Source organism: Caretta caretta, chromosome 2 (assembly GCF_965140235.1).
Source record: "Caretta caretta isolate rCarCar2 chromosome 2, rCarCar1.hap1, whole genome shotgun sequence".
In the NCBI taxonomy this organism is placed as follows: domain Eukaryota; kingdom Metazoa; phylum Chordata; order Testudines; family Cheloniidae; genus Caretta; species Caretta caretta.
This window is the reverse complement of record NC_134207.1, coordinates 86254024-86272554: the sequence shown is the minus strand read 5'-3', so window position 1 is coordinate 86272554 and position 18531 is coordinate 86254024. Positions and strand designations below refer to the sequence as shown.

The 18531-nt window shown below is 40.5% G+C and overlaps 1 protein-coding gene across 6 annotated transcripts in view; it reads left to right on the top strand.

The window, feature by feature from the left end:
- The window catches only part of DLGAP1 (DLG associated protein 1), a 634484-nt gene that overhangs the window by 189056 nt on the left and 426897 nt on the right, over nt 1-18531 (top strand). The window contains exon 3 of one of the 6 annotated variants that reach the window (XM_048840360.2): nt 4409-4501. The exons of the other annotated variants lie outside the window; for them this stretch is intronic. The gene's annotated coding sequence lies outside the window, so the exon portion shown is untranslated. The remainder of the gene's footprint in view (nt 1-4408; nt 4502-18531) is intronic. 6 annotated transcript variants of the gene reach the window in all.

The window sequence follows — 18531 nt, the reverse complement described above, 5'->3', positions numbered from 1 at the left end:
GATTAGTAATTTGTTTGTAAGTTTTACACAATCAGTTCTCCTATATACAGCCACTTAACATAAATCTCACCTTGGCAATCAAATTATGTCAGTTTTCTTATTGCAGGTGGCCAGGCTGCGTTCCATCAGACTGCAACTGATTTGATGTTAACAAGAAGGCCCTAAAATTGGGGCACCTGGGATAAGCTGGGATCCACAGGACTGAAGCTGTGCAGGAAGCACTTTCCTTTAAAATCACAAGTGATTAGTTTTTATAACCGTCCCTGCTGTAGCACCATGACTCATCAAATCCAAAAGGCAGCTTTACAATTACTATACCGCATTTAGAGGGGGAGTGCCTAGGGAGTGCAAGGATCATCACTCTGGATCACTCATTCCCCTCCAATAATGTTCTTAGTTCTGCTATGGGAATGTTTAAAAAAAAAAAAAAAATACTGCCAATCTGATCCTTGAGTCATAGAAGGGCCAAATTCGGCTCTGAGACACAAGCACAATCGCCACTGTCTCATGAAATACAGTTGGGATTTATAATACTGTACACATCTTTCCATCCTTTATACTGACAAGAAAAAGGGTCTCTTCCCTGAACTGCATTTAATATATCTCTGCTAATTTGCACATTCAGCCCACATGCTGCTACATCTGCATAAGACCAGGCTTGTTTTCTTTCTTTAATCAGACACTCCATTTAAACCCTACATGCATAAAAAATCTGCGTCAAAATTAACACCCCCATAAGAATTTTTCTCCATGAATCAGTCCCATTTAAAGGAAGCTCCTTCACATATTATGTAAACTCTGAAGCTTCCTTCCCATTGTACAGCTGGCAATAATAGATGTTTCGTCCAAAGAAGCCACATTTCCCCCCCAGTTCAAATAAAATACCAGTCCCTGCTCCATAAGTGTCGTGAGTATTTACTGGTTTCTGGGGTAGTAAGGAACCATCAGAGATTTTTAATGTAATATAAAGGGATTCCCTTTTTATTGGGTCTCAACCAGAGGAAGCTGAGAAAAATGTCAGCTGTTTAATTATTAACACTGAGTCTAAATCAATAACGAAATAATTTTTTTCAGTCTAGTTTTCTATTTTTCCCTTTCTGCTCTATCTGGCAACCTCTCATACCATCTCTTTATATTTAGTATCTATATTTTAATTCATCCATTCTCAGGAGATTAGAGAATGGGTACAAGGGAAGTCTATTCAGTTGCAAGAATGGTGTGGTTAACAGGTTTCCTGTCTTGCCTGTTCTGGGTTATATTACACTCTTGAGAGAGGCTGTAGAAATTCTGAGTTTCCTCAGACTTACCGAGTAGTCTGAGGAAAGTCCGAAGAAACCCTGCTGTTAGACTTCGATTTTTTTACTCTCTCAGACCCCTGTTCTTTCTTTTCTAAAAGACCTTGGTACTGGCAATTCTTACATCACAATGGCAATGCCCTACATCAACAGGCAAGGAGGGGCCTGATCATCACACTCTGCCAAGAAGCCATGAGTCTGTGGTTGTGGAGTGTTTTGCACCAGTCACCCTGGAGCTCTGTCTCCTAGGTCTTCAGAAAACCCTGGTGGACTAGCTCAGCAGAGACTTCTCCAAGAGCCATGAGTGGTCACGCAATCCCTTGGTCCTTCAAGACAGTCTTTCACAGATGGGGTTACCTGATGATAGACCGGTGTGTGACATTTATACAGTTACAATTACAAATGCGAAAGGTGGTGTTCCAGAGGAGATGAGAATCCAGGATCCCTCACCAATGCTTTTCTCATGGGGTCCAGACCTCCTGTATGGGCTTCCATAGATACCTAGGATCTCCAGTGTCCTGTGGAAACTCAGTTAGGACTCCGGGACTATAATCCTGATAGCCTCATCTTAGTGTGGCCTAGGAATCTCTTGGTACCAACCGGCAGATGGTATAGGGGTGCATAGGGTTACAGGGATCCCCTGGATCTGGTCTCTACATAATAGTTTGTCAAAGGAGGGTGGCCTCTACTGAAAGCTTGTTTCACACAGATCACATAGTCATTGCAGAATGGATGTGCATAAGGAGTTGTGTGTGTATATTGAAAATTATGCTCTTAAAGTCTATGAGTTGGGGCTGATCGCCAGAGGGTGATAAACAAGTTTCTTTCAGACAGGAGATGCCTATTTGTAAATTGACTATTGTATATTTCACAATGAACACCTATTTTTCAGTCTGAGCAGAATGTTAATCAAGTGACTGCAAAGTCTCCAGAAGAGGTTCTACACAGGAAAAAACAAGCAGCAGGTGTTATCCTGTTTACAAGTGAAGACAATAGATGGTTTAAACTGTATATCTGGGAGTGCAGAGGTACACTCAGGTGTCCTTCACCTAGGGGACAAGTTGCCAGCTGGCTTGCCTTATGAATGGACGATCACAGCCAGTATGGCAGTTTAAACCTGGGAGAAAAACTTTGGGTGAACTAACCCCTGAGACGGGAGAACGAGTTGTTTAGTTAAGTTTAGGCTCTAGAAAGTGTGTTATTTTATTTTATATGTAACCATTTGTTGCCACTAATTCTACTTGCTTCTTCTTGAATGTCTGTCCTTTGTTAAATAATCTTGTACTTGATTTCATTATACAAATCTACGTGCTGTGTGTTAAGTGGAGCGGGGATCCTGAGGTGTAACTGATAAGGTGGAGCGTACTGTTCCTTTGGAAGTTGTGGATCTGTGAGTGTCCAGTGGAGCAGAGGCTAGACAGTCCAGAGGGATGCTTGTAGCGCTCAGGGGTTGGAGTGTGACTATTGCTTACCTGCAGAGGGACAGTGGAGCCTGAGAGGGCAGTTCTTGTACTGCCTGTGGCTGGGAGAGTCAGGGAGCTGACCCATGAGAGGCACAGACAAGGCTTCCTCACTCTAAGGCAGATGACAACAAGGTGCCTTGCAACCCTGGGTACCCCAGGCAAGCATCACATTGGGCAAGACTGTTTTGGTACTCAGATATGATGGAACTGTCAATCTGCAGCTGTTACTGAGCCTGCCTGACTTGCTGTCTAGGAAGAGCAGCTAGGGCTTACCTCCTTGATGCAGCAACTCCTGCAGATGTAGGGCCTAGATGCTGGTTGGCTGACACCCACTGAGAGGAGTTACTCAGTATCTGTCCTGGACATCGCCTTCCAGAGCAGGAAATTGTCCATGAAACAATCTAGCCAACCTAAATGGAGGCAATTTTCCATTTGGTCTGAACAGTAGTATGTGACATCCCTGCAGGGGTTGCTTCTGGGTGTTCAGGACTATTGCTCTCACTGAAACAATTGTTGCTATCACTCAGCTTTATTAGGGCCGTCTGGCCACCATATTGGCTCACCATCCCCCAGTACAGGGCTACTCAATATTTTCTTTCCCTTCCGTGACAGGATTCCTTAAGGGACCACCCATACCTTTCAACTAACCAGAGAACCCCCTCCTCGTTGTCCTTTTACTTGGATAGGACCTGTCTGAGGCGGTTTATGGCATTCATAGAATGGACAAGGGGTCAGCCAGTATCCTCACAAAGACTGTACAAGTAGTTTCAGAATGGTATTTACCTGCCATATTCTTGTGAAGAAAGATCTACCTGAATTTATTAGAGCTCATTAGACTAGAACTCAAATCACTTCTGTCACCTCTTTCAACTGACCTTTCTGAACTCCCTGAGGGAGATTTGTAGGGCAGCAACATGGAGTTTGATCTATACATTCCCCACTCACTGTGTGTTGCTGCAGGCTTTAAATCAGATGCAAGCTTTGATAGAGCAGTCCAGTCAGTATTACAGTAGGACTCTTTACCCATCTTCAAGAAAGGATACTGCCTACAAGTCACCAAGAGTGGAATCTGTGTGGACAGTCACTTAAAGAAGAAAATACGGTTACTTACCCTACTGTAACTGTAGTTATTTGATTCCACAACCCACCCTCGATCCCTGCTAATAGGAGTCATGAGACATGGGATTCTTATGGATGGAGGAACTGAGCTGCAGTTGATGATTCTCCACCACTTCTACCCTCAGCTGTGGAAGTCACAAAGGCTCCCAGGGTGCAGTCTGATCTCAGATGCATGGAGTGCATGCACACCAAGAGTGGAATCTGTGTGGACTGCACATCTTTGAAGAACTAGAGCAGCGGTTCTCAAACTGGGGGTCGGGACCCCTCAGGGGGTTCCGAGGTTATTACTTGGGGGCTTGTGAGTTGTCAGCCTCCACCCAAAACCCTGCTTTGCCTCCAGAATTTATAATGGTGTTCAATATATAAAAAAGTGTTTTTAGTTTATGGGGGCGGGGGGTCACACTCAGAGGCTTCCTATGTGAAAGGGATCACCAGTACAAAAATTTGAGAACCACTGAACTAGATTTACTGTAGGATAAGTATTTTATAAGGTCTTTTTTAAAACCTACTTTTTCCCTCTTAAAATGATAGATTCGTCCTAGATATTGATGTTGTATTCATGAAAGAACCCAAATTGATGAAGCAGGTTCAAGAACCAGATCTGTGAACTTTGGAAAAAATCAGGTAAAAATGACTTCATAACAACTGATGTAATGATATCCGGTAATCCAGAAAGAAAATTCCTTATTCTGTTTTACAGTATGAGGTTGGTGTACTTAGATGCATGATAAGGTAAATGACCGTACAAAACCACAACCTATATGCTCTGAATTACCAATATATGGGGAAAACCCAACCATTTTTGGCATGTTCAGTAAATGATGCTTTCACCTTCTCTGTCTCCAAATAGCTTCTAAAGGATATATGATTCAATAATGAACCAGACCAATTAATTCAATAATAGTGTGTTATGCATAATTGCTAGTGGAATTATATTTCATAACCCAAAACATTACATTTGAATTACAACAAGTATTTAAGGAAAGAAATTATTTTCATATCATGAAATATTTTCCAGTTTGAGATTCAACCAGTTATCATTTGGATCTTCTCTGTATCCTAGAATTGATCGAATTAATGCAGATTATTCTATCTCACAGTTGCAAGTTCAAATCTTATGGGAAGTTGTTCTCTGTAGAAAGCATCTCTAAATTTTTGCTGTTAAATAGACTTCTTGCCTGAAAGTTACGGTATGATTTTTGAAGCATATGTGAAGAATGATTTTATACGTTGATTTCTAAGATGCTTGCAAATATCAACAGTACAGTGTGTCATACCTTTAGGTACACTTGCTCCCTTCCTCTGTGGGCTCTGGGAATGTCTAGAAATTTGTATATGTATGGATCAGTTTGTTCCCAGGTGATCTGGTCTCTTGAATCTCGTAAGGACATAGCATCTGCTAATCCAAATCCAGGTATCTTTGTAACTGGTGAATCCAGTCATCTTATTTGTATTTTGTTAAATATTAGTCACTAATTTTTCATAGTCATGGAGTTCAGTCATTGAAAGCAGGCATAGTAGAAATTGATTTGCCAATGCAAATTTTCATAGTGGATTTTATTTGCCTGTCTGGATTCTGAGTTTCTACACTGCCTCCATTTTTTTACAAGGTGTGGAACTAATTAGGCATGAACTTGCCCCACGTATGAAGATTCTTGTGTGTCTAAGTACTTGTACTGAGGCTTGAAAATAGAGCTGAGTGTGGTATACCTACATGTTACTTTCTGGTATGCAATATTGTCAATAGTTAGCTCATCATGTACTCTGGCCAAACTGTGGTACATGTCATCTCTTCTGTAGAGCCCACAATAAGTAATTCAATATTTTTATAGATTCAAAATTATTGATTAGGGTATATATTAAAATAACTAACCGCCTGACCCACCAAGATGTGTGCCTGTCTATACCCTGTTGCCACATGATCATGCTGCTGTAGACCATGTCTGTCTGTACCCTTTCCCCATCGACTGTTTGTCACCATTGTTTGTTGTGTCAGGAGTGTAATTTAGACTGCAAGCTCTTTGAATACTCTCTTGTTTTTTTGTTATTTTCTCTGAAGTGCATGCTACCTTTTTGGATGCTATAAAATAATGAATAATAGCAACTGTTTGCAGTGGGAGAATCAGATTTGTTGGCATAGGCAGGCTGTGTGGAGGATATATTTTGCATTCAGTGCTATGGAAACAATCTCTTCTTGTCCACTTCTTTCTAACAGATGGTGCTTCTTTGTTAATTAATAAAATGTAAAGTGATCCACTTATGGCCGCAGTCCTGCAGACAATTCACATACAGTATGTATATATTTAAACATGCAAGTAGTGCCATTGAAATAAATAGAATTATTCATGTGCTTAAAGTTAAATCATGCACTGAAATGGTTTCAGGACTGGCACCTGACTTGAGATTGTTCTGTTTAAAATATACACAAATGTGGTTAGGCAAGTCCTCATGCAGAAGGTGAGACACAGATACTTATTTTGATGTTCTGTGTGGTGATAAGCAAGCTGCATATCCTTTTGCCATACAGAGAAGTTGCTTGCACATCAAGATCCGTCTCCATAACTCACCTGGGGAAGACTTGGAAGTTAATGACAGGTTTCAGATTAGCAGCTGTGTTAGTCTGTATCCGCAAAAAGAACAGGAGTACTTGTGGCACCTTAGAGACGAACAAATTTATTTGAGCATAAGCTTTCGTGGGCTGGCTGTAGCCCACGAAAGCTTATGCTCAAATAAATTTGTTCGTCTCTAAGATGCCACAAGTACCCCTGGGTTTTGTTTTTTTTTGGAATTTAATGTCCTTTAAAATATGTGCTCCTTAAACTTTAATATTCACGTTGTGTCTTCCTGCCAAGCAAGTTTTTAGAAAAGTATGACAGCCAAAGATGATGATATAGTGGAGGTCAAGGCTTCTGAGCATGTTGATTATTCTTTCTAACTAATTACCTCTTACCATTGTTGAAATTGTATAAATCCTGATCACTGCATGCAACTAGTCCTCAACTGATTAAATTACTAGGAATTGGCAGTGTTGTTGTCGTCATCATCAGGGTCAGTTCTTATCTTTGAAATATATGGAAAGCTCTTTGCAAAATTATCTTTTACTCACTCATTTCAAAGCTCATATCCTTTCAGCCAATTTGGTGGGTAAACCTACCATCTCACTGTGTGAAGGCTGGTTCTAAGTATCTTAGTTTGAGTTCCCAGTCTGCCCTGGTGGTCTGAGGCATACCTTTCCATTTATTTTCCCCTCTGTGCTTGATATATGTAATATACTGTTTAACATCAGTTATTTTAGTAAATATTTTCCCCATTTTTTGTAGCCTACGTTAGCTTTTCATTCTGCTGTTTTAAAATTTTTATACCCTATATTAAGAGAGACTGCAAATCATACTAAAATATTTCCGTAAAATTCTTGGCCAAAATTTTCAAACATCTATATTTAGGCACCTAACAAGAGGTCTGATTTTTTTTAAGAGGTGCTGTTTACACACAACTCCTTTTGATATCATTAGGAGCTGCAAAGGCAAGCATCTCAGAAAACTTTTTTTTATGTACGTAAATAAAGATATATATTCCTAACTTTATGTACCCTTGTTTGAAAATTTTGATCCTTAGGTATGTTTTTTCAACATGCTATAGCAGTGGTCCAGAAACTGTGGGATGCACCCACCTAGAGGGGTGCAGAGGAACATTTGGGGAGGTATGTGGTGGGGCCCAGGACAGCCCCTATGGGAGTGGGGAGGGAGAACCACCTAGCCCCGCTCTGCCCCCAGCCGCAGCTCCGCTCTGCCCCCAGCCGCAGCTCCGCTCTGCCCCCAGCCGCAGCTCCGCTCTGCCCCCTGCTCCAGCCCCAGCAGCAGCTCCGCTCTGCCCCCAGGGCAGCTCCAGCCCCAGCTCCGCCCCCATTCCCAGTTCTGCCTCCAGCTCCGCCTTCAGACCAAGCTCCTCTGTTGACAAAGCCTTAGCTGTGCAGAAATGGAGGGTGTGTGTGGACAGATTCCATTACTGGTAAGGGGGTGTGTGAGTGACACTGGAAAAGTTTGGGTACTACTGCGCTATAGTTATTACTCTGTCCAACAGAAAGCCATATATGTTTAGGTTAAGGTTACAAAGTCAAACACTCAAAAGTTAGGAAATGCCCTAATTAAGTTTGCCAGTGTAACCCTAATACTGCCCCCTTGTATGTATGCGTTATGATACCCGTTGCCTCATTCAGTGCATCTCCTCACCTCTGCCCTACTTTCCCCAGCATCCAAGTCAATCTGGTTGTTCCTTCTTCTCCATGGGCACCTGTTGTGGGACCATTGAGAGCGCAGGAGAGACAGCCTCCATGCTCTCTGTTTTGTGTCACAACTCCACAGCAGCCCCTGGCAACTAGGAGGAGCAATTGCAGGGATTTTCCCTGCAGCCCTGCACTGGATCATGCCCAGTGCCGAAAGACTCTTTGGAGGATTTAGCTGCCAAACACTAACCGACAGAGCACAGGAAAACTGATTATTTTTTGGAGGGCTAACTTTTGGTGGATTTTGCTAGGGATGGCAAAAGGCACATCTCTGATGCCAGGACAGTTTCCCCACCAAATTTCAAGACCCTGCTTTAAAGGATGGAGGCACCAGAGATTCTTAATGAAACATTTATAAGAATTGTTTAACATGGGTAAAATAATGAATTTTTCTCTTGCCTCATTCTCGGAAATAGCTGGAACATTTTAGCCCCTACCTTGAGTAGGATCAGATGCCTTTACAGTATTTGAGTTTTTCACAAACATTAGGTTTCACACTACCCCCTGTAAAGTGAGTGGGGGTATTATCCGCATTTTGTGCATAGCAAAGTGAGGCACAGATAGGTCAAAAGTGTCCTGTAAATTTGTGTGCCCAACTTTAGATATCTAGGGCCTTATTTTTATATAGTGTGCTTAATTTTGTATCATACTTTTTATATTTGAAGCACAGCTACCATTGACTTCAGTTGCAGCTCTGAGTGCTTAGTGAATGCTACAGGCCATTTTCTCATTCTCCTCGATTTTGCTTAGAATTCTTTACAGATTTCTCAGGTGGCATGCTTGATTCTTTGTCCTCAGTGAGATGAACAAAGTAAATCCCATCAGGGAATGGAATTTATTTTTTCCAAGTCTTGTAAAGTGCACTTTATGTAGACATAGAGTAGATCCTAGTAGAACCACTAGAACATATCAGATGCTTATCGCTCAGCAACTGAATGGGAAAGTTAGATGTTGTTGTTTTTATGTGAACTATCTCCATTTCCTCTCCATAAGTTCCCACCCATTTTCATAGCAGTAAAGAGGTTTTTACTACGTTCCATGTTGCATAGCAGAGGGGAGCATATAGGTCGCCCTTCAGACAGCGCTATCTGGTAAGTTAATAAACTACACAAGCTTGAACAGGCTTGAACAGGCACAGCCACAGGCATCATTTCTGTTTTCCACAAGTCTGTCTGATGGGCTGAGAAGCAGAACCAGTTTCTGGGTATCTCTTGGCACACATACTTTCTTGAGAAGTATCTCTTTATGGGACCACTGCCCCTGAGCTAACCAGTCTCTTTTCCCTGTGCGTCTGTGGTGGTGGGGGTGATGTGGCTTTTCCTGTCTCATGTCTCTGCCAACCATATTTCTTGATGTCTCCCTACCATGTCTAGAACCAGAATAAGGGAATTCCTGGCTTCTGGCCCGTTGTGGCAAGTCTGCTTGTACTTATTATTCTGGGCTTCCTTTTAACTTCCTTTTCATTCATTTTCTCATGTGTTAAGAGAATACAGTGACACATTTTGTCTCTGGGGTCCAAAGGGCAAGATAAAGTATATTGTATGGTTGTACAGCATGTGCATTATGCCATTTTGTCACTTCTTTGATGTAATTTTATATAGTTTTTATAATGTGTTTGTCACTTGGCTGTTTGGTTCTTTCATTCTCTCTGTGTTTGTAAATACAGGACTAAAATCACCCAGAGCCTATTGTGGGAATGATTGGCATAGGGCCTCTTGTAAAACATCCACTGGAAATTAAATAAAATATTTTCCCTGCTTATTAAAAACAAAAATTGGAAAGTGTCCTAAGGTGAATGTTTCTCGTCTTTGGGAAGTCACAGTAAGAATCTAGGGGGCAGGGAGGATAAATACACACTGATATTTGCTCTCTGGTGGCTTCTGTTCAGCCTTGCAAGTGGGATACAATTAGGTAGTGTCCGCCTAATGGATGGTTCTTCACAATACTGTAGGTTTCAGAGTATCAGCCGTGTTAGTCTGTATTTGCAAAAAGAAAAGGAGTACTAGCTACTACTGTGAAACCTGTCATTATGCAAGGCACTGCATTTAGCCGTATGGAGTGGAAATCTATTCTAAGGTGCCACTAGTATTCCTTTTCTCTTTGGAAAAAGGTAAGTAAGGTATGTTTGTGGGAATGAAAAATTCTGAACACTAAAAACAATTCTCATTGCAACATAAGGGCCTAATCCTGCTTCCACTGGATTCAGTGATAAGACTGCTGGATCCTCAGCTGATGTAAATCAATATAGCGGATCCAATGAAGTGAGCTGTAGCTCAGGAAAGCTCATGCTCAAATAAATTGGTTAGTCTCTAAGGTGCCACAAGTCCTCCTTTTCTTTTTGTGAATATATTTCCAGCTTCCTTTTCTTAAAAAAAAAACACACCCAACTCTTTTTAATATTTCACTACAAAGCTGCAGTATCATTATGACAGCAGCAAAACTGCTTCTCAAAATTGCGCTACTGACATCCAAACCGTCAAACATTACACTTCAGAATGCTTTAAAAAAATCAGACTTACAGTGAACATAAAATTAAGGCAGAGTAAGGAAGTGAGATATCTGTGGGTTTGTATTTGATTTCTAATGCAAAATTACTCCTATTTGGGGGAAATAAATCTCTGGCAAAAAATTATTTCTCTCGCTCTCTCTCAGTACCATTGGGCATTTGTTCGGAAATGTTTATTAACATTCAGACACAAAAGAGTAACAATAGCTCCCCACAGTGAGGAACACACATGAAAATGCAGCAGAAAAAAGGATGCGCCCTCGGTTAATTGAGTAGTTAGGAGCTCAGTAGGGACACATTTTATGCTGGAACCTGTGGACACTTAGGGACCTAACTTTACTAATGTGAGTTGTCCTACTGAAAAAAAACTCAACTCATATGAGAAAAGTCACTCATATGCATAAGTATTTGCAGGATTGGGCTTTTGATTGCATAACTTTTTTAGCTGTTGTATACTAAAACATTAAACTTTCCATTTACATCTCAAGGGCACTTTATTCCAATTAGTTTAATATGGTCTGTCTTGTGAGTTTTACTAAAATAGTTTCAGAAACCAAATTTAAAAGCTTGTATGACTTTTTGAAATATGGAGTGTCATGGCTATTAAATGGTGAATGACAAGCTGCTATTTTAGCTGGTGTCAAATGGAAATTGAAATTAAATTTAGCAGGGCTTCTTAGGTATTACCACACTAAAGAGCTCTCCATCAGCAGTAAGTATACAGAAAGTGTCATGCCCAATTAAAACAAAAGCTGAGCTCTGACTGTACAAATTGCTGTCTTTAGCATGCTCTCGATGAACAATTCCAATTCCTTGTCAGGTTAACTGGCTGCTACTCACCTAGTAGCACAGTTCTATTAAGGCTCGTTTGGAGTTACTGTCATGGTTCCATGTTTTAGTACCATTTCTGTTCCTTACAGAACCTGGCTCCATATCCATTGTGCTAGAAAGCATTATTTGAAGTGGGTGACCTTTTTGTAACAAACCCCAAAATCACATGAAACTTGGCTGGTTTCTAGTTTCATTGCAGACTTAAAACTTGGCCCAGTTTCACTAAGTTTTGTGACCTGGATCAAATTTTGAGCAGTCCATCTCTATTCATGAGTTAAAGGAGTGATTTATGAAAATATATTAAACTCTGCAACTCCACTGTGGCCATAGATGCCCTGCTTTAGTTGTGAAACCTGTCTTCCTGCTTCCTTAATGAAGTAGTCTCCTGCTTTAGGAACATAATGAAATAGAAACATTTTTTAACTGGGTGTTTAAAAATCTGGTAAAATTGATGCTTTAAATTGTTTCTGGAAGTGTATCTTACAGGGCCAGCAGTAATAGAAAATCACAAACGTGTCTTAATAAAGATTAAAAAATCCTTCTTACTTTCTATAGCAAACTAGGAGCATTATACCCTTTGATTATTTGCTATATTATGTCTTCCTTGTCCGATGCTCCCAAATGAGGTACACTTGTCTTCTTTATTAATGCCCAGAGGGTCTCCCTTTGGGCATCTATAACTGTGGATCAGTGCAGTGGAGAACCTATATATGTGTTATTATTACAGTGGTAAGCATTACATTGGCAACATTTTTCCTAATTACCATATAATACGCCATATAGGTACATTTCCCTGACCCAAAGAAGAGTTCTGTGTAAGCTCAAAATCTTGTCCCTAAAAAAAAATATTAACTCTCCCACCTTGCCTCTCTAAGATAGTGGTATCTGAAATACCTTTATAATGTTCAAAGTACAAAGGAAATTACTATGTTTCCTGAGTGACAGCTGTGAGGTATGTGTGTACATAGATGTTAGCTAAGATTTTCAAAAGTGATAAGGGACTTCGAGTGACTCACATTGGCCATCCTGAAACCAAGTTACCTTTTAAAGGTTAGGGTATTCAGAGGATGACTGAAAGTCAGGCCTCCTTAAAGTACATCAGGTTGGGCACCCTAGACACTTTTTTGAAGTTGACTTATAGATTATTATAGAGCATTATTAGGTTGTTGACTATCTATAATGGCTACTAGCAAGTGAAATTTTTAGAATTTGGATGAAGGGGATCTTGGGTTTTTTTCTAGAAGCTGTGTAGCACTTCTAGATACTTTCTTTGTCACTTTTAAGCAACAGAATGTGCTAGTTGCTTAGTGGCTGTTAAAACTGATAGAGGTGGTTTGGCAAAGTAGTTTCCCAAAAGCAGTTACTTTTGGTTTAAGAGCAAATCATCCTCTTTACTGTGACAACTTAGAGGCTGCTGAAAATGTGAGTGAAGGGAGTCCTCTTGGCACCAGTATTCGGAGTATTTACATTTTCTTTTCTTTTACTTACGAGAATTAAGTAAACCGTTTTGGTCTCCCTTTCTTAGGTGAGCTCAGTTCCAGCACTTGAATAGTGCCAGAAAAGAAAATCAAACTAACAGATTCACTAAAGCAGAAAAGTCTCATTAGTGGAGTGAGCTATGATGCCCGCTCTGGAATGGCATTTGATCACTCAGCTGTAGTGATTCAATCATTCCACACAGCTAATTTAGTGTGTTTCTCAACTCACGTCACGGGAGATTATGTGACGGTTCTGGCCGTTGTTTGCCTCTGTTGGCAGACTGAGATAATCTGTGTTCCTGTGTTCAAGGAGGAAGATATTGGATCATAAACAAAGTTATTAGGCACTAATATGTTTTGTTTTTACAATCCTAGATGTAATAGGAATAGTGAAGCAGTTATCAGCTACAGTTGTAAAGTTGAGAGGCTTGTTAAGAATACAAAGAAATTGAGGTTGTACTCTTTGTTACAGGAAGACAATTCAGGTATGAGTGAAAATACATGATAGCTCAGATTGGGTTCGGATTCTACTTTTTTACTAGACTATCAATGTCACCAATATTTATATATTCCCACACTTCAGAGAGAAACAGGAACAATTTCCTCTAATCCATGCTCAAGAGTTTATGAATTCTTTAGTCCAATTGTTGTCTGCTGTGCGATACCACTGATTGCAAATAGATTTCAGAGACAAATCATCCAAGGCAATTTAGGATTCCTTAATCTGCTTTTGGAGAGCCAGTTCAACTGAATTACTCTCTAGTTTACTAATATGCTACTGTGGTGAATATATATACTTAATGGTAAATAGTTGAGGGATAAAATATCATTCTCTTGGGGCAGAATTCAAGGTCATTTATACAATGCACAACAGAAACAAACACTAGTGTAAGACATGAAGTGGTAGAATATGGCTTTCTTTGCATACTGAAAGGTAGGAAAAGGAATGACCGCTGTGCAGTACTGCCTGCTTCTTGACTCTGAGCAGATTTCCTCATGTTGTTTTTCCTCCACTCCCCATAGTCTCAATGTCTCTTTCTTGCATCTGTCTCTCACATGCATTTCATGCCTTTTTCCATATTACCATTCACACTTCACTCTTCCCAAACCTGTTTGCCAACAAACTCCCTCCTCACCACATTCAAATCCCTCCTAAAAATGCCCTTTTCTCTTCCACTTCCTCTGTTATCCGTGAGAAGCTAGAGGGGGCATAGGTAAGTAACCAAAAATAAGTGCCTCATGCATATATGCTCTCCTGACTAATTTTATGACCTGACTACTGCTACCTTTGCCCACCCTCTTCTCTTTCTCACAGTCTTTTTTTATCAGGTTACAACTCACTAGATGTGTCTCGATGAAGTTAGAGTACCTGTTCTTCAGTCCATGGACCACGCCTCCTTCCTATTTTTGAGGCATGTAGCACATCTTGCAGTGCTTGAGCTATAAGACCTATTACGTTCTATTTTTTCATTTGAGTTGAGAGAGGCTAGTCCACAGCTGAAGTCATTGTTAATATTCTTTCCTAGTCCTTTTAAAAAAACAAACACTCTCTCCCCCCCCCCCAAATTTTATTTAACAGTTTTCAGTAGACGCTGGATTTCTGTATTAAGACAACAACATTACTGGGGTTTGAGGAAGGGCTATTGCTCTTAGTAAAAGAGCTTGGTTTCCAGCTGGTAAATCTTGCTTTCCCATTGAATGAAGGCAGATTATGGTAAGGTGTACCTTCTGCATATCCATGTGTCCTCTCAAAGGGGTAAATACTATATTGAGAAGAAAGAAAACACTTTTGTTGATCTCATATTATGCTGTGACTTCAGTGGGAGTTGTTGACGCTCAGCACTTTCAAAAATCAGGCTGTTGCTTAGTTACCCAATATGGGACATGGGAACCTAACTTTAGGCACCTGATTTTGAAAATGTTGGCTACTTGTGGGCGTGGATAGTAGTGAGCATGAGTAACGGTACCAGAAACTTGCACAGAGCCACTGAACCTGAAATGCCTGAACCCAAAGAGAAAATCATCTGACATAGAAACAAAACTGAATGTAAAAACTCTGCTGTCTTCTTCTGACATTCAGCCACATCTCCTGCAACTAAATCCTCAAAAGAACCATTTAAATGCATTATTGAATAAATTAACAGAAAATTTCAAAGCATACATGTTACAGTTGCCGTCATGGCTGGAGGATTGGATTCTGTGAGGCAAAGTGTAATAACATTGGGTGGATGTGGTCAACAACAAAACCTTCAAAGCGGACAATGACTATTTTTAAAAAAAAGGGGATTAGAAAATGGATTTTTTTTATCTCAAACTGTTAGTGCACTTACAAAGGAGAATAAAATCCTTAGCCACAAAGTAGAGCCCAACACAGACTAAAAATATGAGATTACTTGGGCTTTTAGATAGTGAAGATGATTTGAAATTGTTTATGGAGCTGCTGGTTTCTGAATTATTAGATTTAAATCTAACAAGACCCTATTCAACTTGAAAAGCTTATCGTGTCACAACAGTAGTACCAATAATAGGACCAATTTTGAATGAATGGATAGAAAAACAATTATTTTTAAAGTTGCTGAGCTATAAGGTAAAGGTAGAATCTTAGTGAGACCTAGACAAATGAAAAAAATGCTGTATAAAAATACACAGTGGATTTTGCTTTTTTCAGACTTGAGTCCAAGCCTTCAGACAAAAAGAAGATTGCTCACACTAATTTAAAAGGTTTTTAATGAGGAGAAAGTTGAAGCTGCACTTTTTGTCCCACTCCCATGCAAAACCCTGGAAGACTCAAATTAACCTTTAGTGAGGATGGCTGGGTCAGATCGCAGCATGTATGAAGGGTGCCTGTGAACCACTATGCTGAAAGGATCTCTGTCAGCTCTACCTAGGCCAGCATGGAAACTGGGCTGTGGTGGAGCCATATCCACACTGATGTGGATCCAGTGTTCTCATTTCTTGACAAACACTAGTCTAGTGTTCCATGCTGATCTGGAAGCTGTATGTTATCTCTGGTCTTCCAGTACAAAGTTTCATAACGGTTCCACTTGTTTGTCCTAAAATGAGATTTGTCAACATGACCCGCCATAAAGCAATTTTGTACCCTGAAACATAAATATGTAACAATGCAGTATCATAACAGGTCTGCTCTTTTGAGAATTTGGGTTCATGCTTACTCTAAGGACAAAAATTAATTCTTGCTGCTTTTTACTCCTATTAGTACTTAAAAGCCTACACCATGTGGCGAGAGTGAGCTGGATTCTATTCCTTCACGTACAGATGTGTACTGAGGTCTGCTCAGCTACATTTAAGCAAACTGACTGAATGCAAATGGGTTGCATAGGTGTGGCTGAGTGAACAGTTTGGCCTGCAGGGCTGGTGATGGACCAGATGAAGAGTCCAACTTGATCTGAATTTCCATGGCTGGTTTGCAGGGCTGGTGGCTGAGGGGAAAACCCATGCTTTTTTTACTTCTAACCTTAGCGAATTTGAAATGGAAATCCTTATGTGACAATAAATGTTGAACTTCACTATGCTGTTTCTAGTGCCACTTTTCAGATTAGAGCTGCACTCAATGGCAATACATAGTTGGCTCCCCAAGAGGTATCTGCAAAATGTGAAACCATTTTCTCGTCATAGCAACAAATTTATGGGTACCAAAAGGGGGAATGCAAGTTTAATGAAATAAAGCATAAGAGGTGAATTTGGACAGAATGGACCGTAGACATAATTGTTATATGAAATAATTTAAATAAATACTCTTATGTCGAATAACTCTTACTGTAAGTAAAATACATGAAAACCATGTAATAGACCCGACGAGAAACACATTCATTGTACCATTAATGAAATGTTGCAGTTTTATAATAGGATAAAATTATATAAAATTCTTTGTTTCAGCCAAGCAGACACTAACATAGTCACATCAGTTCATCCCTGTGCTTTTATTGAGGTATCGATCTTCTGTATGGTGGAAGTTTTTTTCTTTTTTCCTAACCAGTAATTGTCTGCAAATAAAAGACAAACATGTAGCAAGCTAATTGGCTCACACAGAGTTCATTGCTATCAGTTTAAATTAAATAAGCTTTAGAGAGAGTTAGAATTGACCCACATTTCTGAGGGGGGAAAAAGGCTGATTTTTAGTTAGAAAGTGGTTTCTCATGGAAGGCCTGCCCAAGATGGTAAACACGGAAGAATGCACTCCTCATAACACCACAAACGTCTGCCTTTTCCTCTCTTGTCGAATCTGAGCATACCCTGGAAGATGTGAATTTGCTCAAAACGCTGGTGGGTTTGCAGAAATTTTTTTCTCTATCAGTGCTAGCTTATAGTCATTGCTGAAAAATGACAATGCTGAAGATCAGTGTGCACCTATGAAGTTGTTTCAAAATTAGTGAGGACTGAGGAAACGGCTTGATGTGCTTGCAGTGTGCTGCTGATAGGTAGCTTTTCTCTGTATTATCCAGTGCAGAAGATACAGGTATCTGTCTTAGTGTCTGAGCAAAACTGAGGCATAAACGATAGCAAGTTTGATCTGAGGCTCAGTCCAGCCAAGATTGAGGAGCTGATGGGAAATTGGGGAAAGCATGCCCCGTCACCTAGAGCTGGAGGAATCTTTGTTCTTTCTGGAATCTTACCACTGCTTTGGTGTTTGAAAGTCTAAATTCTCTGGCAAAGGTAAGCAACTGTCTAAGTCAAAATTAATTAAAATTGTTATCAGTGATATTAAACAACATAATTCTGTTTAGTTTTATATCTTCAGCATCCATTTTTGACAATGGAATTCAAGTAGGCTCAGCTTTGTATCCTAAAAACCATTAGAAACTTGGCGATGTCCCTTTTACTCCAAACTGAGAAGTTATCAGGATAAGACCTTATTCCATCTCATTTATAAGACTGTCTAGTACCAAATTTCACAGAAAATTGCTGTCCAGAAAAGTTTTGAGGTTAACTAATAGTCTGATGAAAGGAATATGTAAACATTATCTTAAAAGTTGTTTCATGAATGTCTCTGATTCTTATATATTCTTCTCATGTCTGTCGTTGCATAGCCAGGCACCTGAATGATGATGTAGAGAGAAGTGAATTGTTGGTACACCTCTACCCCTATATAACCCGGTCCTTGGGAGCCAAAAAAATCTTACTGCGTTATAGGTGAAACCGTGTTATATTGAACTTGCTTTGGCCTCGAACATTTCCGTTAATAGTCACTTCCTGCCTCCGGACTGACCCCTCACAACCCCCGACCCATCCAACCCCCCTGCTCCTTGTCCCCTGACTACCCCCTCCAGAGACCCCCTGCCCCTAACCACCCCTCCCAAAACCCCATCCGTTCCCAAAAGGCCCCCTGCTCCTTGACCCCTGACCGCCCCCTCAAGAGATTCCCCCCATCCCTAATCACCCCCAGGACCACACCGAACCCCCCGACCCCTGACTGCCTCGACCCCTATCCACACCCCTGCCCCCCGACAGGCCCCCCAGGACTCCAACACCCCCATCCCCTGACTGCCCCGCCCCCAGAACCACCGAACCATCCAATCCCCACTGACCACCCCCCCAA